We start from the raw sequence: 24,814 nt of genomic DNA, 5'->3' as shown, positions 1-24,814 counted from the left end.
TCGGCTCTATGCCGTTTCGATCGTACGTATTTTATGCATATAACTTGCACAGGCATAGAATCGACAGGAGTTTATAATTTGTAAGAGCAAAGATTAAACAGATAATAAAAATATTATTTTTTTAGGCACATGATTAAAAGTTAAATTATTTCATAGCAGCGGCGTGAGAGCAAAACGGCACAGGACCGAAACGGCATAGGATCGACACGGCATAGGACCGAAACGGCACAGGATCGACACGGCACAGGACCTAAACAGGTTTCTGAGCTGAATTGTCGGTCGTATGCCGTGTCGATCCTGTGCCGCATCCCCACATCATCAACATGACAATAAAATTGTAGTGCTCATCAGTCAGTATTCCCAATTTTGTGTGATTACATTAATTGTAATGTAATTAGAAAGCAAGACATTCATAAAGTGTCAGATATTTACCAACGGTACTTGGTGTTGTTGGAAGGAACAAGAAGGGACATAGAAATCACCAACTTTACTGTTCAGTGTTTAATAAGTAAGCTTAGGAAGCATTTCAAAGAGCGTATAAAAATCGGTTTATCAGACCGTATTCTGAATAGTAACACAATGTGTTTTGATGATGCATCCAGATCTCTTTTTCGAGGAAAAAATACAAGAAAAGGTCGCTTGTAGAAGCATAAATCGTTGAGGTATTTTTAATTTATATAATCAGAGTGTTCCTGTATATTCGATGATAACCGTTTGAGATCAGATAGAATCCGTTCGCCATGTAATTTTATAACAAAATGACCCGCATCTATTTACTTTATTTCATGGTTCTCCCATATTCACTTTCAAATGATGGGCTACAGTTGTCATATAAATTCAAACAATTATGCACACTCATCTCAAGATTTTCCACTTCATGATGTAGAGGCAGCGGTTACGCTTGACCCCCGTAGCTCAGTTTAGGAACAATTCGTCAGGAAAAATAAAATATAATAATAACCACATACATATGACTGGCGATAGTTCGTGTTGGTCCCTTCGCGATTCTCCTCGACGAATCGAAGAAGCGCGGACCAAAATGAAGTCCTCGCTGCTACGCGATGGTAACTTCAATGGACCGTATAAATAAAAGTGAGCAAGTACTTAAAACTCACAAATTCGGAGCAAATGCTCAGTTTCGTATAAATAAATATAATTCTACTCAACCTACTCGTAAGCAAAATCTCATTGTCCTTGGCTAGTGAGCAACTGCTTTAGATTTGGTATAAATAATACCGGGCAAATGCTCATTTTTTTGGAGCAAGTGCTTAAGATTTTTTGAGGTTCCTCGGTACCTTGCTCAGCTTACTCAACAAAAGTTGTTAAAAGCAAAATGGCCGAGTTTATAGTGATTCCCGAAAGAAGACGTAAAAAGTATAAATTGCGAAGGGACTCTGATAATCTTAAAAAAATGTACAGATTTAAGAAGGAAAATGTTGAAAGGCTTGCACAGTACTTTCTTTCCGTATCAACTAAAAGACAAAGTGGTGCTCTGATGAATTATGAAAAGATGAATTTTTTTTAAGGTATGTAGGAGATCCTGGTTTTCAGATTAGTGTTGCAGAAGATGCTGGCGTAGCCTACCATGTCTGTCTTCTGGGTAGTTGTAAAGGAAATTAAGCAGAAAGCAAAATTATCGACATACTTTCCTACAACAACTGCTGCTTTTCAGGAAGCTAAGAATGAATGGTCCCAACGGTATACATTTCTGGATGCTATTGGTGCAGTAGATTGCACAAATGTAGTAACAAAGAAGCCGAAAGTCAATATACAGGGTGTTAATGAAGTATACCGACAAACTGTAAGAGGTGATTCCTCACATCAAAATAAGAGAAAAAGTTCATATGGACCTGTGGGGAAAAGTGCATAGTTTCAGAACTAGGGCTGTCCAAAATCGCGAAAAAGTCAAATTTCAACAGGCCCTATTTCTAATTCCAGAAACTATGGGTAGCGGTCCTTATCTACGTAAAGGAACTTAAGCATACGCAATCCAAAAATTCATATTTCGTTAACTTTCAGTGGGTGTACAGAGTATTTCATACAGGGTGAAATTTCCAGACATGCTATCAACCGAATTTTGAGAAATGCTCTCACTTTATGATCGGTCCAAAGTAGGCTAACGATAAGTCTTGATAGCAGTGAACACAGAATACTTTGGCGTGATGTCGGAAGTGTTAAGGATTGTCAGCAGCACGGTTTTTTGTACTCGGGAAAACGCATGCTGCAATGTTTACTTTCACGCTTATAAGTGAAGAAAACATGAAATATATTGTGACAAAATACATCGCATCACACATTACTCAAAAAAAAAAAAAAAAAAAAAAAAAAAAAAAAGAGCTGCCGATTCTTAATACCTCCGAAGCATTGGATGCTCATTGTTCTCAAGGTTTACCTTTTGCCTACTTTGAACCCTCCTTGAAATCAGGGTATATCTGAAAATTGCATTGAGAGCATATCTGAGAATTACTCCATTCACGAAATACCTTGTATACCTATTGAAAATTGACGAAATATCCAGTTTTGAATTGTGTATATGTGGCTTCCTTTACATAGATAAGGACCACCATCCACAGTCTCTCGAATGTGAAATGAGACCTCTTGAAATTTGGCTTTTTCGCGATTTTGGACAGCCCTAGCTCTGAAACTATGCACTTTTCGCCATAGGTCTATATGAACTTTTTCTCTTACTTTGATGTGGGGATTCACCTCTTACAGTTTGTCGGTACAGTTGTCATATAATTGTATGAATTTAGATGACAACTGTAGCCCATCATTTGAAAGTGAATATGAGAGAACCATGAAATAAAGTAAATAGACGCGGGTCATTTTGTTACAAAATTACATGGCAAAAGGATTTTTTTCTAATCTCAAACGGTTATCATCGAATATACACGGCTACAGGAGCACTGTGATTATATAAATTAAAAATACCTCACTATTTATGCCTCTACCAGCGACATTTTATCCATCGCCTCCGTGGCCAAGTAGGAAGATCACGAGCCTAGTAATTCAAAGGTTGGTGGTTTGTGTCTACTCCGGGGCACGTAATTTCTTAACTTTAAAAAAATGTTTTTTAGACTCTCCTTAATGTAACAAATTACGCTTATATGGGACTTAACATATTTTGGGGGAGTAATTTTGTTGTTCATTGGCGTTTCGCCGCGTCTCAGCCACTGGTGGGCCGCTGGCAGTATAATATTCAAAACGGAAGTGGGGCCACCGTGGATCGTCGCTGCGGGGCAGCCAATATTTGGCGAGATATCTCTAGTTGCCCATTGGTAGTCCACCAACCCTTACAGCATGAGGACGTCTTGTTCTTAGTTTCAGAGAAGTTAATTATTGCTCTTTCCATCTCCTGCTATAGCACGGCCAACAAGAGATGGTCTCTGACGTTTCTTACCACATGCGGTGGGACATTGCAGCCAATACTTTGATACCAGTGTTACCAACCACGATCACTCTATCTTATACCATTAATTAAATTGCCACTACAGTTGCACCGAAAAAAACCTTGACACGCGAGTAGTGGCAATGTCACTGCGAGCTGTCAGAGACGTTTTCTTACTGGACGCACTATAATTGATGAAGCATCGTGATTTCAATATCGCCACAGACCGAAACAAGTAGTAATCAGATGGACCAAGGTGAAGACTACACCACGTGTGGCACCAGTGCGATGTCATCGAGTTCCGACATTTTTTATTTTTTCGAGCCAAGTGATTCTTCATGTTATCTTGTTGCAGCAGGGCTAGCTTTCGGTTTACAAATGCAGGACATTTTTGGCGTAATGCAGCATATATCCCCTTCATAGTTCGGAATAAAAGTAGGCATTAATGGCTCGGCCGTTGAGAATGAACTCGAGGAGAATGACCACCTCGTAGTTCCACCACATATAGAGCATGACTTTATGCTTGAAAAGGTCCTGTTTGAAAAGCGGTTTTACAAGTTGGTCCTTAGGCAACCACTGTTTCTATACATTCGTATTTCGAAAAACAAAAACTTTTCATCGCATGTGAAAATTTGCTTGTGAAACTGCACATCACGAGGATTTTGCAACATTGTAGACACACATTCACTCTCCTCTGGGCCTGAGCTGAGCTCAACTCACGTGGTACGTTGCGGCAGCTCCTGATTGATTTCCCGAGTTCGTGAAGGTGACACACTATTGTGAACTGGTAGGTGCCGAGTTGCTTTGAGAATCATTGTGTGCTGATGGATAGTTTCCTTAATGACGTGTCGTATGATCTCAGAATCTGACTGATCATCGGCAGTTTTACAAACTGCATGAAATTTCTAGAACCGACGAATAACTGTGATGCGTTTCACTTCTTCTTTCCTTTTCGCATGATGCATGTTTTGGATTGCTGTGTCAGCGTTATGCCCAAGTTTAAATTCGCATAGTAACAATTCACGTATAAGATGTTGTTGAGCAATCATCGTCACTGCGACCAAAAACTGACTAAAGATATTGACGGAATAGTGCCCTCCGTGTTAAATAGTCGCTTGCTACACCATCTCTTCGTCGAATTTGGCTCCGTGTTTTGATCGATCATGGTGTATACATGCGCCTGCTCTTTGGGTTGTGGAAATATTTCAAAACTTATAAGTCAAATTTGTATTATATTAGGATACGAATTACAGAAAGTCAGTAACCAGGGCTGTAGCAGTCGGTGCTATAATGATCGGCCTGACCTTTCTATTTCTAATATACTACCGGCATATTCAGTTTTTGAAAGTGAAGTTCTTTGATACCTAGTGTTATTCTGTTGAATATAGACGACCCAGACTTAAGAGTTTAATATACAAATTCATTTTTAATTTTACAACAAAGTTTCGCCATGTGAAAGGTTAACTCAAATTTTAACCACAGTTATCTGGCCAATGTTGATGACATTATGAATGCTTATAACGACTTTATAGTCGTAAAAATGTCTCACACGAAAATGAAATGAAAATTATGTCTCATATTCTGAACATTTTGACTTTCAAGAATTAATTAGAAACACTAAACCTCTTTTCGAAGTACTTAGTCATTCTTTCTATGACACTCCACTTACTCTACTCACGGGACGGTTCTGAGTTCAGTTCAAACGTCAGAGTAACCATTTGTATGTTTTGTAGCCCGCAAATATACTCCCAAATGAATAACATGTACAGTTTTTGTGTGCTCATATGAGTACCAAGCACTGAACCTAGGAACATCATACTGGGGCTAGTATTATAAGTATTTTGAGCTGTTTCAATAAGGACATTTCTTATATCTTCAGATAGATTGGTGCTGAAAATTAGAAATATAATAAAATTAGAAGTAGACCAACTTCAGCTTTGAGTTTCATAAATTACACGTGGACATTTATTACAATTTATTGAAATAAATCCTGATCGTTTAATCGCATAATATAATGTTGGCACAGAAGAGTATGTAACAGGAAGTACGAGAAGAAATACAATTATACTAATTCATGAAGTTACGGATGCTTCGTGTTTATTTGTTTGCAAATCAATGCTCCGTATGAGAAACCAGGTAAATGAGATGGGAATTCTCTCATCCTCAACGCGAAAACTCCTACCAGTTAGTCGCAGCGAATCAAAAATAGACACGTCTGACATTTCTTGTCTATTGCATCTTGTCAAGCATCACAATAACAATAGCTGATAAATATTGTGACAAACTGCACGGCACAGAGACAACAATCGTGATTTCAAATAAGTTCTTTGATATCCTGAAAATAACAATAATAATGTTTAGAATAAGGAAATTTGAATCAATAAAACAAAATGAACAGTGAAATTTAAAAATGTTTACTTCTGCCAGTGTTACTGTTATCATTTCGTACATTATTTTCTATTATAATGTTCATACAAGTTTGACACAAGTTTCAAATGTCTTGACTCAGATACACAGAGGTTTTAGAACTAGTGGAAATATTCTAATATGAAAAGTAAATTATAATATTTAAGAAGGATTGGACTATATTTTCGTCAATCAGAGTATAGACATCAGAAACCTTGGTCGGAGGAAAACTTACCGCAAGAGTAAACTATTTCCTGTGACGTGTTAATGAAAAATGACTTGTGCCATGTTACAGGCTGGCGAATGAAATATTTGTTTATGAAATAAGAATCCAAAGCATCTAAGTCGTATTTATTAAAATTTCTCGGAAAATATATACCATCAAGAATAAACTACCTATATAGACTTTTAAATGAGAAACAACCTATGCTATATGTTTGGACTATTACTGAAAATTTAATGTACGGAATATTGAGATGCTTCGAACATATCGTAAGAAATAATCTTCAAGTATAAAATACCCATTGTGGGTTTCTTCAAAAAGAATCACTTATGCCACGCTATAGGGTTATTGATCAAATATTCATTTATGAAGTATAAATGAAATCGTCAGAATCATTTTTGAGAAAATCGTCTAGAAAGGTCTTACTCCAAGAATAAAGTATCCATTATGGATTTCTCCAAGTAAAGTAATTTATACCATGTTATAGGATTGGTAATGAAATATTGATTTATCAAATATGAACTAAATTGTTAGAATCGTTTTCGAGAAATTCGTATTTTTTTAACCCTCGAGTAAATTATAGTTCTTTATGAGGGTAAGGAGAAAATTCGAATCCCCTCATCTTAGAGAACCTTACAAGAAACTGGTGTCTCGCTGGCTCAGTGGTATAACGTTCACCTCTGGTGCATGGGATTCTGGGTTCGATCCCAGCTCATTTTGGCGGTCATTAAATATATAAATCCATTTAAATCTCAAATTCGATTCTTTTACTCCAACCGTTGCTTGAAAGTAAAAAAGCATAGAGATTTGTAAACTATGTAATCAAAGAAACTGAATTAATATTGTTTTCTAAATTCTACTCCGAAGCAAAAAAAAAAAAAAAAAAAAAAGGTAATAAATTGCTTTTGTTACATGTTTCTGATAAACTATTGGACCTACACGCACGAAATTTAGTAAATGATACCTTCTTGTTACAGATGATACGAATATTCAATTCACTTGATCTAACTCCCGAAATTGCAACCCGAAGTGCCAAATTCTAATCTTATTATGTATTTGTATTGAACAATTGGGACAAAAGTTGATCTGTAAATGGACATTTTGCTTTTCAGTCTCAAACAATGTATTTACTTATATGAGTTAAAAATTAAGACCATACAAGGAAGAAGGAACTTAAGGGAATGTAGCAGTAAGAGTGAATAATAGTGTTCAAAGTAGCACGCAGATGCATTTGCTTTTATCTGTAATCATAGATAATTATGCTTAAAAAGTAGTTGTAGTTGTAATCTTTATAATAGCCTTCGTTCTTCTTATGGATTTGGTTGTCCTTTGAAGTTGTGCATTTCAAATTTACTTTTGACAATGTCTGAACCTTATGAAAGTTCAGTTCATTGGCAAGAAAGGAAGAAATTTCAAAAGATGCAAGATTCCCATTTTCTCTAGAGTTCTTTCTTTGAAAAACGAGGAAATCTACAGCAGTTGAGAATTCTCTTACGTCATTCGCCTTCTTCGGCACCACAGACGAAGACGAAGAGAAAGGTTTCCATTACGTTAATTACTTAAGGCTGTTGGTAGATGGCGCCCGCGGCAGCACCTCTGAGAAACTTGAAATAAAAGACATTGTCTCTACAATAACGACAAAATGTTCATTGCTGTCTGTTCATTAAGTTTATGCTAGAGAAATAGGCACAGAGCAAGCTTGGAAATTGTACATTTTAGTATCTTCCAGAGTGGTCACACTTTTAGCGAAAATTACACGGATGAAATGGATTAATTTTCCAACCGAAAATTAAAACTTAACATACTTTGGAGTGCGTCCATTTATACAGCCACAAGATCCATTAAATTTGCTTGGCTAATGAGGTAATCTAAAGAGAGATAATTTAATCTCTTATTATATTACGGATATAATTAAACTTATTTAAATTATACTGTCTTATTTTTAAAATGTGTCAGGCAGCCGGCGTAGATGACGGTCCTTTTGCTAGCGTTCTCATGTACGAAACAAAAGATTCCGTGATCAAATTCTGACATGGTGGCCTAACAGAATTTTTCTAGAACTCTTCTTAATCCCTTCATATGATTGATGTTTTCAATATAAATGGCTTTACAGAAAAAACAAAATAAATTGCAAACAATAAAAGTTTCGCTATTCAAAGTTTCTACTATGGAAAATAAACTTCTTTCTCAGAAGAACACTCCTGAATTTAAATGGATTTAATTACAGCTAGTATCCTTAATATTATAATAATCAGATGTACAGAACAAGAAAACGTCTCTAAAGTACTCCAGGAAACTACGTTACCTTAATCTTGGAACTCTCTAATAGCTACGTAATAAACAGCGATGAGTAAGGTAGTAGATGTTTACTAATGTAAACTATAGCATTTCGTTCTTAACACTTGGTAACATGACTTACGCACTTATAACCAAAATCCTCCCCACTGATTTAGTGGCTACTTGTTATGCCTTTAGTGTCCGTGGTCCCTATGTTGGGATAATGTTAAAAGCTTTACGGTAGTTTGGATCCCAGTATAAACGGTAGATCCACTCTAATAGAGCTTCAATGATGTCAACAAACAATCAAAGGAAAAACACTTGTAACAGAAAAATGAATTTGTCTGTCAAATAAACCAACGAACTACTTAAAGATACGAAATAAAGATAAAACTCAAAGTTTATAACTATTCAATTTTTGAATAATTAACTTGGTGCTATCGAACAAATTACAGATTCAGTTTGTGATTTAATAATATATGTTTGCTTTTGCAAGAATTTTTGTAACCCAAATTTTTAAATTAATAAATAAATGATTAAAAATGTGTTATACTTAGCATGACCTATATATTTTTTTTCACTTGTTCTGTATCCCCGGTGTTCTGCCGAGCTTCTGCTGATAATGTATTATAGAAAAAAATGGGAAGTGCCACTTACATGTTAAGAATTTTTACTGTATTACTCTAACTTATAGTAACTCCCCCTGTTTAATGATCTATTTTTGATATTGACTGTGACTATTTTGTAATTTTTATATAATTTCCATTCCCTCTTTGTGTAAGGTTTTCTATGATGAAATAAAAAAGAAATTAAATCGCGTATTTTACTGTGATTTAGGAAGTTTCACATTTTACCATTAGTGTTAAGGAGCTGTGCATAACAAGAACTTAGTTATTTTTCAAGTTTCGACATTATTAGTTATTTCAACACCGACAACGTTTGGAAGGTGATTCTTGACGCCACGATAAAACAAAAAGTATAGACCAACCTGGGTGCCAAAATGCTTTCTTTCGGAGTTACAGGCTGCCAAAAACATGAAAAAATGAAATTTAAATGTCCATAACTCCAAAACTATGGGGCCTACTGAAGTAGGGTCAAGACATCACTTCGGAACTAGTATTATGCCCTATCCAAATATCCAAATATCCATATACATACTATGTGATCAAAATTATCCGAACACCTGGCTGAAAATGACTTACAAGTTCGTGGCGCCCTCCGTTGGTACTGCTGGAATTCAATATGGTCTTGGCCCACCCCTAGCATTGATGACAGCTTCCACTCTCGAGACATACTTTCAACCAGGTACTGGAAGGTTTCTTGGGGAATGGCAGCCCATTCTTCACGGAGTGCTGAACTGAGGAGAGGTATCGATGTAGGTCAGTGAGGCCTCGCACGAAGTCGGCGTTCCAAAACATTCCAAAGGTGTTCTATAGGATTTAAGTCAGGACTTTGTGCAGGCCAGTCCATTAGAGGGATGTTATGGTCGTGTAACTACTCCGCCACAGGCCTGCAGTATGAACAGGTGCTCGATCGTGTTCAAAGATGCAATCGCAATCCCCGAATTGCTCTTCAACAGTGGGAACCAAGAAGGTGCTTAAAACATCAACGTAGGCCTGCGCTGTAAGAGTGCCACGCAAAACAACAAGGGGTGAAAGCCCCTCCAAGAAAAACACGACCACACCATAACACCACCACCTCCGCATTTTACTGTTGGCACTACACACGCTGACAGATGACGTTCTGTGGGCATTCGCCATACCCAGACCCTGCCATCGGATCGCATCATTGTGTACCGTGATTCGTCACTCCACACAAAGTTTTTCCACCGTTCAATCGTTCAATGTTTACGCTCCTTACACCAATCGAGGTGTCGTTTGCATTTACCTGCGTGATGTATGTATGACCTTGAAATCCAAGTTTTCTCACCTCACGCCTAACTGTCATAGTACTTGGAGTGGATCCTGATGCAATTTGGAATTCCTGTGTGATGGTCTGGATAAATGTCTGCCTGTTACACTCTACGACCCTCTTCAACTGTCGGCGGTCTCTGTCAGTCAACAGACGAGGTTGACCTGTACGCTTTTGTGCTGTACGTGTCCCTTCATGTTTCCACTTCACTATCACATCAGACACAGTGGACCTAGGGATTTTTAGGAGTGTGGAAATCTCGCGTACAGACTTCTGACATAAGTGACACTCAATCACCTGACCACATTCGAAGTACGTGAGTTCCGCGGAGCGCCCCATTCTGCTTTCTCACGATGTCTAATGACTACTGAGGTCGCAGATAATGAGTACCTGGCAGTAGGTGACAGTACAATGCACCTAATATGAAAAACGTATGTTTTGGGGGTGTCCGGATACTTTTGATTACATACTGTGTATATATATGATAAGGATTTAACACGTTATATGTATTTGTGCAGGGATTTATTTTCTTTGTACCTTGATGTTCCTTTTAAAATTTTGTTGAGGTACGTAGGACCATTCCTTAAATTTGGGAATTACCAAATAACAAAGTTCGGCATACGTTTTCTAAGATCTATTGTAAATATTGGTGTCTGTTTTGTTCCCTCTTATTTCCAAATATTCAAATTTCGAAGGTTATTGACCTATTTTATCTTCTTTGATACAGCTTTATTATTGAATGAGTATCAGGTCCATTCCTTTTCGTAAGACACAGGTATATTTGTGCACCAATCTTAAATTATGGGAGGGGTACATTTCTTATTGTCAAATCAATAATTAGTAATTGTTCTTAAAATTGGGTGGTATCCCATTCTTTGAGTAAATCATTGTCAAATATTAGTATGGTCACGTGGTTAGTTATTGACTTGTGATGGGATTATGGGTTCAGGATATTGGTAAATTGATACGTTTCTCTTAAACCTTGTAGGATAATTTGAGAATTGTCATTGGTCTTGATTATTCTCGCCTATGGGCCATAATATAAACGTAAGCAATACGATGTACCACGTGAAAGGTGTTATTGACCTTGATGAGGTAGTGTACAGGAATTCATTACCTTTTCAAAATTCGTGGGAGTTATCAAATAACACATTTCTAGACAACCGTTGGTTCTGCTTATTTCTTTCTAAGGTAAACAATTGACGAAGGTTATTAACCTCATTGAGGCTAACTACAACATATAATTATATGGTCAACTCTAAGACTTAGGTATATCGGGAGAGATACGTAGGACCATTCTTTTAAATTTGGGTATTGTGATAAACAAAAATTTAGTATGAGGCGCGAAGTTTAAACGTTCAATAATCGATCGATATGAAACAATACTTTGGGCATTAGTCACATCTCATAGTCTAAGATCATTGGTGGTGGTTGATTTTTACTTGAACTTTCTGAAATCTGATAGGTAATCTTATTGAATCTTATGACTCATAGTCTAAAGGCAATACACTCTACATCACTTTGAAATTGTCACAACTCACTGTCTAAGGTAACGTAATCTGATCACTAGTAAAGTTATTGTTAATGCAATTTGATTGGCTTATCACTATCTTTCATGCAATCTGATTGGTTGATGACTTTCAAATCTTTATGATTTCCTTAATCACTATCTTTAGTACAATCTGATTGGCTAATGATTTTCAAATCTTTGCTGCATTCAGTTTTGGTTTGTTTAACATTTATCGATTACTGTTTAAAAATCTTGGATTGAACATTTTTCATTCACTGATAAATATGATCAAAACCGTTTATTTGTTAATCGAATAGTTAAAAACCGGATAAAGTTTAACGGTTAATTATTTTAGTGAAATTATTTTAGTTAAAATTTTCGGTTAGAAACATTTTTCGTTTCGAAATTTTGTTTGTAAAATTTGTTTGAAAATTTTCTTTAAATATTTTTTTCAAAATTGCAAAATTTTTCAATTTTTTTTGAAAGTATTTTCTAAAATTTTAAAATTTCTCATTTTTGGAAATTTTTAGTTTTAAAAAATTATTACAAAAGTTTATTCTTTCAAAAAATGTTGATTTTTTTGTAAATTTTTCGTTTCGAATTTTTGTTTGGAAAATTTTTCGTTTCAAAATTTTGTTTCAATTTTCTTTGAAATTTTGTTTGAAAAAGTTTTCAATTTTTTCAATTTTTTTGGAAATTTTTATTTGTAATTTTTTTTCAAATTTTTGTTTGAAAAGTTTTTCATTTCAAAATTTTGTAAAATTTTTGTTTCAAAATTGTTTGAAATTTTTTGTATCAAAAATGTATTAGAAATTTTGGAAAATTTTTTCGTTTCAAAATCTTGTTTGTAAATTTTTTGTTCGAAAACCGAACACGTAGTAAAACGTTTTGCTTATGTTTATATTTTGGCAATTTTTACCCATGAAAGTGAACGAGGTAGACTACCCAAATTTATAGTGATGCATATTGAGCTCCTGCCCTATTATACCAAATGTTTAAGCTTGGAATTTCCAAAATTGAAGGGGTGGGCCAAGGTACCCTCCCACACATTTAAAGGGGTGTACCAATGTACCCATGTCTTATGAATGGGAATGGACCCCTGTATACACCTACATAACCATAAGGTAATAAGACCTCATCAAAGGGGAGAAATTAGTTCAAAACCTCCGAAATTTAAATTTCTGGCAACTTTTTACCCATAAAAGGGAACGAGATGGACCTCCAATACTGATAGAGATACATACGATGGTCCTAGGCTACCATACAGAATTTTTAGATTTGGCAATTTCCAAAATTTAAGGGGGGTGATACCATGTACCCTTGCCAAAATTTAGAGAGTGGGCCAAGGTACCCCTACGAAAATCTAGCGGGAGTGGTCCTAAGTGCCTCTTGGTCATTGCCCCTGGTCCAGGGACCATGGGCCCTGAGGCAGAGACACAAAGGCCAAAAGTGTCCTCAAGTGTCCTGCCTGTATAGCGAAATCTTTAGTAACTGCATAAATATAGTATTTTAGTTTTATGTGGTTGGTAGGCAAATACAACAATAATTAACTAACTAACTCCATGGCCCATGGAACCCGGAGGTTCAATGCCGCATTCACTAAAGCTCTTCACTGACTTCTATCCTTAGCCAACTGGATTCAGTTTCTACTTTGTATTCCTATTTCTGCAAGATCCATCTTAATATTGTCCTCCCATCTGCGCCTAAGTCTTCCTTATGGTCGTTTTCCGATTGGTTTTCCAGTTAAGAGTGAAAGCGTTCCTACTTTCTTCCTTTCTGGCTACATGACCTGCCCATGGTGGGAAGACTACAAGGTGGATGCAATGCACCGCTACATTCTTGTCCCTCTGGCGCATGACGTCATCTTGGTCGCAGACGTTGCCAACGAGATGCAGATGAACTTTTTAACAAGCACTTGCTCGCTGGTATCTCACATGCAAACTTCTCTTGTGTTTTTAGTGATCTTCAACGAAGTGAAAATTTTAGTACAAACAGTAATTATATAAACGTAATGTAGTCAATGATTAAGCTAAGTGAAATCAAAGGAAGATATTTACAATAGCAAACGCATGATGGAAAGACTATACCAGTCATTCTTAAGTCTGTAATCATGACTACTAGTCATTCTTAACTTTGTAATTCTGGAGGGAAACCCTAAATATGTATATATAATTATCCAAAGTTATGATTAAAATGAACAAAAATTTCAAAATCTGAGTGTAAAAATGTCCCTACAATGTCGCCCTGGCATGATAGGTGGATACTTTATTCTCTTGATCTAATCCATTGTTATATATCTTGGTAACCGTTAATCGTTATTACGAACCTTCCATTCGTTAGTTAATTTGAAGTGCAAGGTTCCGTTTCAGCACCGAGGCCACAGGGAATGCATACCTCCAGATTGAAATGGAATCTGAACTACATTAACGCATTCAATGCTCTCCATGTGCGTAACTCGAGGGAGGTAATGCCCCCTAGAACATCGTGCCTCCCTTGTCGAGTTACATGCCTCCCTCTGTGGGAAAAATTTTGTCTCAATATCTTATGGAAATGATGATAGAAGTGATCACCTCTGCCGCTCCTCCTTCTTCATGATTTCGAACCCGGGTCTTACCTCGAAGTTCCTCTTTTTAAATCGTACTATTGGATTCTTGTACGCAGAATCAACATAAGCCACTGTGTATACTAGTATTACATACTATTAATATTAAATAGAAACTACATAATGAAATCGTGTTTATGGAATTTCATTTAACATTGCATTTATTTATTATTTTCATGTAAAACTTACCATATTTTAAGTTTATTTTATCCTGTCGCCTGGAAGCTAAAATCCATTTTGGGAGACATTCCCCCTCTTCTTGAGGAAATCTAAAGTATTTTATATTAGTTCCTTTACTTTCTCTGTAGTAATTACTACAGCCTTACGCTGCACAGTTAGGCATTCTCGATATCACTTAACAGAATAAAGTAACACAGAATTTCCACTTGTCACTTCCAGCCGCGACTTTTCCCGTTGTCCCTTGCGACCCAGATGACGTCACATCCACGACAGCGCTTCAGGCGACATGCGCATGCAAGCACCTTGTAGTCTTTCCACCATGGACCTGGCCACCTGAGCCTCCTAGACTTAGTGAACCGTATAAATTACGTAGTTCCTCGTTATGAAGTTTCCACCATTCCCCGTTCCTGTTCCTCTTGGGTCCGTATATTCGTCTCACGATCTTGTCTTCAAATATTTTCAGTCTATGTTCTTCCCTCAGAGTAAGAGACCATATTTCGCAACCATACAGAACAACAGGTATGATTATCGTTTCATATATTTTAAGCTTAAAATTCCTTGACAGGATTCGCGACGACAGGAGATTTTGAACTGAATAATAACACGAATTCCCTGCTTTAAGTCGACATTTAATTTGTTCGTCTATATGGTTTTCGTGTGTTAATATTGATCCTATATATTTGAAAGTATCCACTTTATCAAGAGTATTATTTAATATTTTTACGCATCCATAACTTGCCGTATTATGATCCCGATGAACTTCCATGTATTTAGTTTTCTCTGCATTTACTTCTAAACCCATGTCCCTGCAAGCGTTTAATAAGACCTCTGCATTTCTATAATAATTTAAAGATAAATGCAAAAAATTAGAGTTTTAACTAGCGCGATTTTAACCTATAGGTGATCGAAGACTCGGACGAAATAACTAGTGACTATAATTCGAAAACTAGTCTTTTGATAAATTTATCATATATATATATATATATATATATATATATATATATATATATATATATATATATATATATATATATATATATATATATATAATATTTCAACTTCATTCAACTAAGAGAGTTAAATATATCTCCAAGTCAAATCATTCTTCTATATATTTATATTAAAATGAAAAGTTTGTTTCATGTTAGATTGCTGAAAGTCACTATCCACTAACGGAAATATTATATTATTCTCTTTATGTACTCGAAGCACTATTGAGAAATATGAAAGTTTGTGAAACTCAAGGGAAAGAGCAAAAAGCATTGAGAAACTTATATGAAAAGTATTATATTTTCAAATGCTTTTGTATATTTTTTAAACAGCGTTGAATAAATACGGATACTCAGTTGGAAGTTGTAATAAATATCTTCCTGGTTGCCTTGAGACAAGAGAGAAGAAAATAATCTTGCAGAATCCTAAATGAGCTAGAAGTTCTCTTAGATATTGATGGACTTTCTATTAAACCAAGTCTGAAGGAGTGTGAAGTACTGCTTCTTTTTGTTTGAGAAACAACTTCAAAGAAGCAATCGTCAGATGAAGTCGCCTTGATGAGCACGTTCATTTACAGGGACAAAATTGCGACAGAAGAAAAGTGGGAGGAGAAGGCTTCGAAGAGAGGATTAATAGGCAGCTTACAGGAGAGCCTCGCAAACAGCTGGTAGGTTCCCTACGGTGCAACAACTTACCAATAATGGGCGAATCATGTCCAGCCCTTGTCTCCCAGCTCCTCTGGTGATAATTCCCATTCTACTTCAACATTTTCTAACTCCCAGGAACTGAAACTACGGCGAAAAATTTAGTACACTAAGTTCTGCTATCGAGTCAATGTTGCCTACTTTCTGAGTTTTTGTCCAATTGTTGACACGCCATCATTAATCGCAAATCTAACATAATTACTTGGGAAGTCCAGTGTGGTATTTGCTTTCTGCTTAATTATGACAAAATCAAACATGCATATCTTTTTTAAAAAAGAAAAACACACCCTCCCTCAAAATAAAAACTAAAATATCCTGAAACTATAAATGTTTAGGATATTTTGTTTGTGTACTTCCTGTGTTAAAAATACTGAATTTTAATTTTTTTTAGAAAAAAAAATTAAAATAAGTTTTCTACGCTGTAAAAAAAAATTTAAACACATTTTAAACTATACATACATGTGTAGGTGGGTCCTTCTTCACCTCTCCATATAGTCTCCATCGAGATTCAGGTATTTGTCTTGCCGTTACACCAAATTGTCCAAACCCTTTGAAAAAAAAAAAAAAAAATCAGTGCTTTGTCTATTTAGCGCTCTCCTCACATTGCGCGTCACTTCTTCATCACCAGTTGACAGGAGACCATGCAGGTTGCTTATGTCAAACCTGAACTCTTCTTTAGGGAAACGCTATTCGGGAAACGCTTTAGGGAAACATAAGCGACCTGGTTTTTTCTATACGATAACGCTCACACAGCCGCTCAGCACGCTAGGAAGACACAAAATTTAAGAATTAAGGTGCGAATGGCTGCCCTACTCTCTATACAGCCTCAATTTAGTGCCGAGGTACTTCTACTTTTTTCTGATGTTGAAATGAAATCTTTGAGTTTTACGTCCCACGGTTATGCCGGTTAGGCTAAAGGAGACGGTGATGATGAGAGATGAGTGAAATGGTGGAATGAAGAAAGTGGGAGGAAACGGGAGAACCCCGAGAAAACCCACGAGCACGGTGTTTGTCCACCACAAAGTTCACTTGGCGGAGGTTGGGATCGAACCCGGGACCCCAAGCACCAGAGGTGAACGCTCTACCACTGAGCCACCGTGCCCCCCTTTTCTGATGTTGAAATCTGCATTGCTGGAGAAGAAGTGAAGCGGAATATGAGAAGTGTGCTAAACAGCCAGAGCACTGAATTTTTTGCCAAACGTTTGGACAAATAAGTGTAACAGTGAGATAAATGTCTGAATCTCAATGGATATTACGTGCAGATGTGCTGAAGCACCCACCTACATCTATTTGTATAATTTAGAAATGTATCTTAAAAAGTAAATATTTTATAGCTTAGGGAAACTTACATATTGAACGACCCAGGTGCTTAATTTAACGTCCCACGATTTTTGACCTTTACGCTAAAGGAGAGAGATAATTAATAAAAGTTTCTTATTGTTTTTTTTTTTTGCTAAAGCTTACAGTCCCTTTTCAGCACCAAGGATATACGAGACGTGGACCTACAATTTAAGTAGAATCCGATTTACCGTAATACGTTCAATGCTCTTGCACCAGAAATCGAATCCGGGATCTTGCGCACTTAACGCATACGCGATAGCCACTATATCAGTGAGGAGAACGATTAATAGAAGTGGATGATTATGTAAAAATTGAGGGAATTGTAATGTACGAGCAAACAGCAAGAAAACCGTATACTCAATGTTGGCCACTAAAAGATTCACATGGCTTGGGATCGAACCAGGGATCCCTAACATCAGAGGTGGGCAACCACTGAATCACCGCAACATTTACAAGATTTTTCGATCTTAATGACTTCCATGTGCTAGAAAGTTGAAAATTGTATAAAGAAAAAAGTTACACAACATATAAATACTAATAGTATTTCCGACAAGACTAAAAATCTGTCGCTGCGTCTCGATTCTAGACTCGAAAGCGAGACGAGAAGCAAAGTTTCAAATTTGAGAGGAGAAATCTGTTAATTCTCGTTTAGTTTACGAAACGAGAATTTTTTTTTTGAGCTTTGTTGGCAACACTAGTTCACCCAAGTCTTACATCGCAAACACTGTTTTAGTGTTATATAATTCATAGTAAAAGAAAATATAAACTGATAAAGTGATTATACAAACATAATGTAAAGAATTTATCAACGTTTAAAGATACGCAAGCCATTATATAATATATTCCAATAGTAAATATAATTTAAAAGTTAAATCACACTCATCATGCATTTTTCGTGACGTAAATGCATTCTTCTAAGTTTTAATTGAAATAATGACAAAAAAAAAAAAGATCAGGGCATAAATTTGTTATATAAATTAACGAAATGAGATGAGGAAAACTTTCGATTCCAGACGAGACGTAATGAGATGAAACGAAAACGCCTTTTTCCATCTTGTCTCTTCCTGTGGGGAACGTTTGATACTAAAGAAAATACGTTGTAGAATGAAATAGTGTAGTTGTTAAACTAAATTTGTAAAATTGACACTAATTAAAAACAAGCAAATAATAAAGCTAACGATACTTACGAACAATAATTATACTACTAATAATAATAATAATAATAAAAACAAAGCATTACTTCATATAAACTTCAGTAACTTCTGTTTTTTATCAGGCATTTACTTTACTTTCATTAAATAATAACAAAATTATATCAATTTATTATCCGATTTAAACTACACGCTGAGCAATACAATACGTTTATTGTAGAAACTAATAATGTGTAACAGTTTCGCCAACTATCCACTTGGCTTCGTCAGAAACTATCTTCAAGATAGTCTATCATCAAGATTGTGTGTGAAATGAAATCTTTAGTTTTACGTCCCACGATTATGCCGGTTAGGCTAAAGGAAAGAAATGAATGATGAGAAATGAATGAAAATGGTGGAATGAAGAAAGTGGGAGGAAACGGGAGAACCCCGAGAAAATCCACGAGCACGATGTTTGTCTACACCACAAAGTCCACACGACCCAAACTGGGAACGAACAAGAAACTCCAAGCACCGAAGATGAACGCTATACCACTGAGCCACGGCGCCCCCAAGATAGTGTGTGATGAAGCCAAGTGGATAGTTGGCGAAACTGTTACACGTTATCAATTTTTACAATAAAAATAATTGTTTTGCTCAGCGAGTAGTTTATATCTGATTCAAGTCTTACAATGAAAAATATTATAATTCATTATGTATTCACCAATATTATGTATGACCTTCCTCCATCCTGGCAACTTATTAATCCCTTAATTGTAAAATGTAGTTGCTTTGGACTACAAGAACTTTTCGACAGCCTGACTGACTTGCTCTTCAGAATTGAAGGTTTTTCTATTCAGAAAGTTCTGTATGAAACAGAAAAAATGGTATTCTGTCTGGACAAGGTCCGGAAAAAAGTGGTGTGTTAAGACAAACCATCCAAAGTCAAGAATTTTTCCCTGAGTACCGTTGCTGTATGTGGTGGCGCATTTTCGTAAGAAAGAATTACGTTTTTGAGCTTTCACACTTTGCAACCACTGAACGTACGAGTATGTATCCGCAGTAATCGTTACATTTCACTTCAACAATTCGCTACGAATTATACCTCGCAACTCCACCACGACACATGATAACATATTGTTTCCATGGACTTTGGCTTTCGGATCTAATTCTTAGTAGGGGTAGTTGATTCTTATCTAGCCACTGTCTTTTGTGGACGTTGTTCTCATAGGTAACTCGCTTTTCATCGCCTGCTGTAATCCTGTCTAAAAAGACTAGATTTTTACCCGTGAGAGCTGACTTGTGGCGATTGACACGCAATTTTCTTTACTCCCTCGCTGAGGGTGTGACGTGCTCATACACCTAACTTGCTGAATTTTCTCTAGTTTCTCCAGGTGGTGGCAAATGGATCCTCTTTTTCAGTCTGCATGCGCCTGCCTTTTTCTTCGCTTCGTATTCACCTGATGACATCTACTTCCTCTTTCCTGGAATACCCTTTCCTGTTCTAAAATTTACACTGCAAGCAGTGCGGTACACTGTGTCTTTCGAAAACAAATCTCTGACATGTTCAATACAAGTGTTTACAGTCATGGCCTAATCATCAGTGCCTTGTTCACATAATTTCAATATTGTTTCTTGAAAAGTATTAGCTTTAAGTAGAATTAGACATTTACCCTTTCACTTATCTATCAGGATCACAAGAAAACAAAGAGTTAAAAGCAAAATGAAATGCTGGCGAATTTGAAAGCAGAATACTTGAAGATGTCTCTCTCTTTAACGGACGTTATTCTTGATTGCGTATCCTTCTTGATTTGACTGAAATTCACATATTTCTTTCGGTATTCTTGATATACCTTTTTCTAGGTTTCGCTGTCTGTGCAGCTCCACATAACTCACTCGTTTCTCTTCCACTTATATACTGAATTCCTTGGCATTTCTTCTGAGACAAATAAAATTAAAATAATCAGTTACAGTTCAGTATTCAACCATTCAGCCATTTGAAAACAATAACCACAAACAGAGTTACATTTACACACACAAGAAGCATAAAGGGCCTACTATGTGTAGATAATAAGTAAAGTATAGTGTGTCTCAAAATACCCCTAACATAGGATAACACACCGTCTCCAAATATGATGTTTTCAATCTAAAATGAAGGATTTTTAGAATCGGACCAGCCGTTTGGGCTATATATTCTTCATAAACCAAATGTTAAATGAAAATGCAATGTTGACATTTACCGGGACCTACAGCATAAGTGAATGACATTACTGCCTTTTACGCTAATGTGTCGATGGTCATACCTCCATTCATCATACTCTTACAAATTTATCCACCTCCCGGTAAATGGCAACATTGCATTTTCATTTAACATTGGGCGCATAAAGAGTGTACAGCACAACCGGCTCGTCCGATTTAAAGAAATCCCTTACTTTAGATTGAAAACATCATATTTGGAGACGGTTTTGTCTCTTATATTTTGTTGTAACTCTGATAATAACAGAGTTACCATATATCAGGGGATTTTTGAGACATATTAGAGGTATGTTCAATGCCTCATTCGAAAGGACACATAATGGTGAACAACTTTTATCCTGTAATTTTGTTACAAGTTCACATAATTACTCCGTTTGTTATTATGTCTGCCGGAAATGACCACCAACGCCGGCCATATTCGATTTAATGACCTTCCAGATTGAATATTCTTGAGGACTTTTTCAGGTTTGCTTTGAATTTGCTCAGCATCATTTTGGCGCATGTTTCATTTCTATTGCAATTTGTTCAAGGTAAAGTGTCTTTTTTACGTACGCTGACTGAGCTATATATAGATCTAGAATATTTTAGAAGTAAAAATTGTTTTCTTACATATTGATACACTTAAGGTAGATTTATGAGGAACAGCATGACAATTAAAATTACATTACACTCTGTAAAGTTTAACGGTTTCATAATCGGTGCCCACTTTCAATCAAAGCATCTGTTTCAGTTGAGAGAAGCTTTTCTACGCTCAGTTGAATTTTGAATTCTAAAAGAACGTGTCTTTCAAGAACATCTTGATTTTCAATTAAAACACGTTAATCAAGTTCTTCAGGGCGATGCAAATGACGAGACTTCTAAGAGTAACACAAATTACTAAGAGAATTACTTTATTATTATTTCGGTGTGTACATGTATAACTTTATATAGTCTTACAAGTTTATTTACTGCCTCGAAATTTCAATTTACGAACACAGAGGTTGTTCAGCGTAGGTTTGGCCGATTTCGTTCCCTCCCCTTCCTGGGCAGAATGGACTCACCGACCTGGCTCGTGGCGTCCTGCAGTGTTGTGCAATGGCTTCTTGGCAACGGAGTTGTTTTTCCGCGCGAACGACAATAACGTGCAAAACAGGGCCATTGTTGTGAGTGTTGTGTTAACTTTGTTTCCAAGTATGTGGGTTTCCACTCTGTGACCAAAGTGCCGCCCAAACTAAGCCGGTTTCGGAAAGGCTACGTTGCGGCTCTTTATGACGCCCACTTTAGTGTTTCTGTCATTAGAAAACAGTGCAAGAAGAAGGGTTGCAACAGCAGTTTAAGTGGAATAAAAAATGTTATTAAAAAGTACAAGGGCAAGGAAGCTCCACCATTTGGATCACCAACGAAGTTGCCTAGGAAGCGGGAATGCACCAAGGCCACCTCCACCAGGCAGAGGAAACTTCGCAATATGGCAATGCAAGAAAATCCGCCAACACAAAGGTGTATGGCTAATCGTCTTGATGTGCCTTTGGGGACTGTGAGCCGGACGTTACACCATCAGCTCAAGCTGGAAAAAGTCATGAAAGGTCGCGGCCATCTTCTCACGAATACCTACCAAAAAGAAAGAAAGTGTAAAGCCCGAAAGCTGTACGAACGGCATCTGGCAAAATAAAGGTGGATGTAGGTCGTAACGCTCGATGAAGTATGGATTTACCTTTCCAACTGCGGCAAACCAAGATCCATCATGTACTGAGACAAAGGCGCCAAGAACTTCAGAAGGTGGGTCCGCGTCTGTAAGGAATCATTCCCAAAAGGGTTCATGGTCGTTACTGGCTACTGTTACCGAGGTAAACTGAAGATTCGTAGGGTGGCGAAGAACTGCAAAATAAAATCGCAGTATTTTTAGGAGCAGATCATGCGGCCGATCTACGAGCATGAGATTCCAACAATTTACGGAAATGACGCCAATCTGGTGCGCATTCACATGGACAAGGCCTCATCACATACCTCACGATCGTCCCTCTCATTCTACAGGGAGATGGAGGAGACAAGTGGTATACAGGCGATACCTTTCAATGAGGTACCTGTTAAATCTCCAGATGCAAGTCCTATGGACTATTGTGGATTTGAATTGCTGAAGCGGGCTTTGAGAAAACGGCGTGTGAAAACTGTAGAAAAACTTATGGAAAGCTGTGCAAAGGGAATGGGACAAGGTTCCCCTCCCAGTTCTTCAGAGAAGCCTTTTACAGTGGAAATTACGCTGTCGGGCTATTGTTAGGAACCAAGGGAAACACATCGAGCACTTACGGACCTGGCGCTATGGATTTTTCTAAATTTTTAGGTAAGTCGAAATTTTCCAATGTAGATTGAACAACCTCTGGATTATATTAGATTTCATTTAATTTTATACAACATTAGATTTCAGTTTATTCGTATGAAAGCTTATTGATAAACCATCGAAACTAATATATATAACAATAATAAGTATACTAACGTCAATACACTTAGAATAATTCTTACGTTTTATTATTTGTTAAAAGCAAATTAAAATAAAGCATAATTGACAAGAAGATAAAATACAATTATCAAATTTTCTTTAATAGTTATTACCGTAAAACGTTTTTAGATTATTATATTTAGTTTATATTTTATTTATTCAATTATTCATTTATTCAAATATATTATTCAATTATATTTAGTTTATTGGATACAATTTATTTATTACCATGAAACTACCAAATATATACATACGAAATATTTTTAGTATTTTAATGTAATATTGATATCGCTAATTTATTTGGCTTTGTAATGGCAAAAGGTCTGCATTTTAAATTTAGATATTATCGAACAAAATTATTATTTAAAATAGCAAATATTAAACATCCATCAATGCACTGAGCAAATAGACACACAAATACAGAAACACTAATTGAAATATAAAATAATGTAGATAATTAGGAAAAACACGAATATGATATTTTGCATATACACAGAAAAAACTTAAAACAATCATAGATATTTAGTATACTGAGTGAATTTGAAAATATACAGGGTATTCTCCTATATACACAGAAAATACACGAAACAATAACAGAAAAGCATGTGAAAGGCGAAAAACGAAACAATAACAGGAAATACAGGAAACAATAATGTCAAAATACATATGATGATCTCTACAATTGCATTTTAATGCTTCATTTTATATTACGAGGGTCACTACGAAAGTTTTGAGATGTGAAATAACTTACATACTTAAATCAATTTAACACTTACATTTTCTCAAAGTATTCACCATTACATTGTATACACTTTTGCATCCTCGAAAACCACTTTTGGAAGCAGTGTTGCCAGTCTATTTCTTCAAGTGTTGAAAGTTCATTCTCGTAAGGCACTACAGCTTCTTCAAGGCTGCAAAATCTCTTCCCGCGCATGCGATCTTTGACCCTGGAGAACAGAAAAAAACACACGGGGCCAGGTCAGGGCTATACGGCAGATGAGTCATAATTTTGACCTCAGTAGATTCTAAAAACTGAATTGTGATGTTGGCCGTGTGTGCGTTGTCATGATGAAGCAGGATCCCACGCAATCCAGTTCTTGCCGTTCCCGAAGATTCTGGAAGACTTTTGTTAGGCAAACAGTGGTGTACCACTGAGCAGTAACAGTCCTTAGTTCTTCAAGAGGAACAGTTGCAACATGGCCAAATTTGGAGAAGAAAATTGCGACCATCTTCTTCCCTACACTTTGCGGTCGCTTCACTTTCGTGGGTGGATTTTCGTCTGGAAAGATCCAAACTGTAGACTGGCGTTTATTTTCACGGTCAAATTGATAGATCCAAGTCTCATCACCAGTAAGAATGTCGAGAATTGCCTTCATCAAATCTTGCAAGCATTTCTTCACACCATTCCACACGCATGCGCTTC

The sequence above is a fragment of the Thermobia domestica genome, chromosome 14 (assembly GCF_964235325.1).
Source record: "Thermobia domestica chromosome 14, izTheDome1.hap1.1, whole genome shotgun sequence".
NCBI classification, from domain to species: Eukaryota; Metazoa; Arthropoda; class Insecta; order Zygentoma; family Lepismatidae; genus Thermobia; species Thermobia domestica.
The sequence above is the reverse complement of the archived record's forward strand: the minus strand, read 5'-3'. Positions refer to the sequence as shown.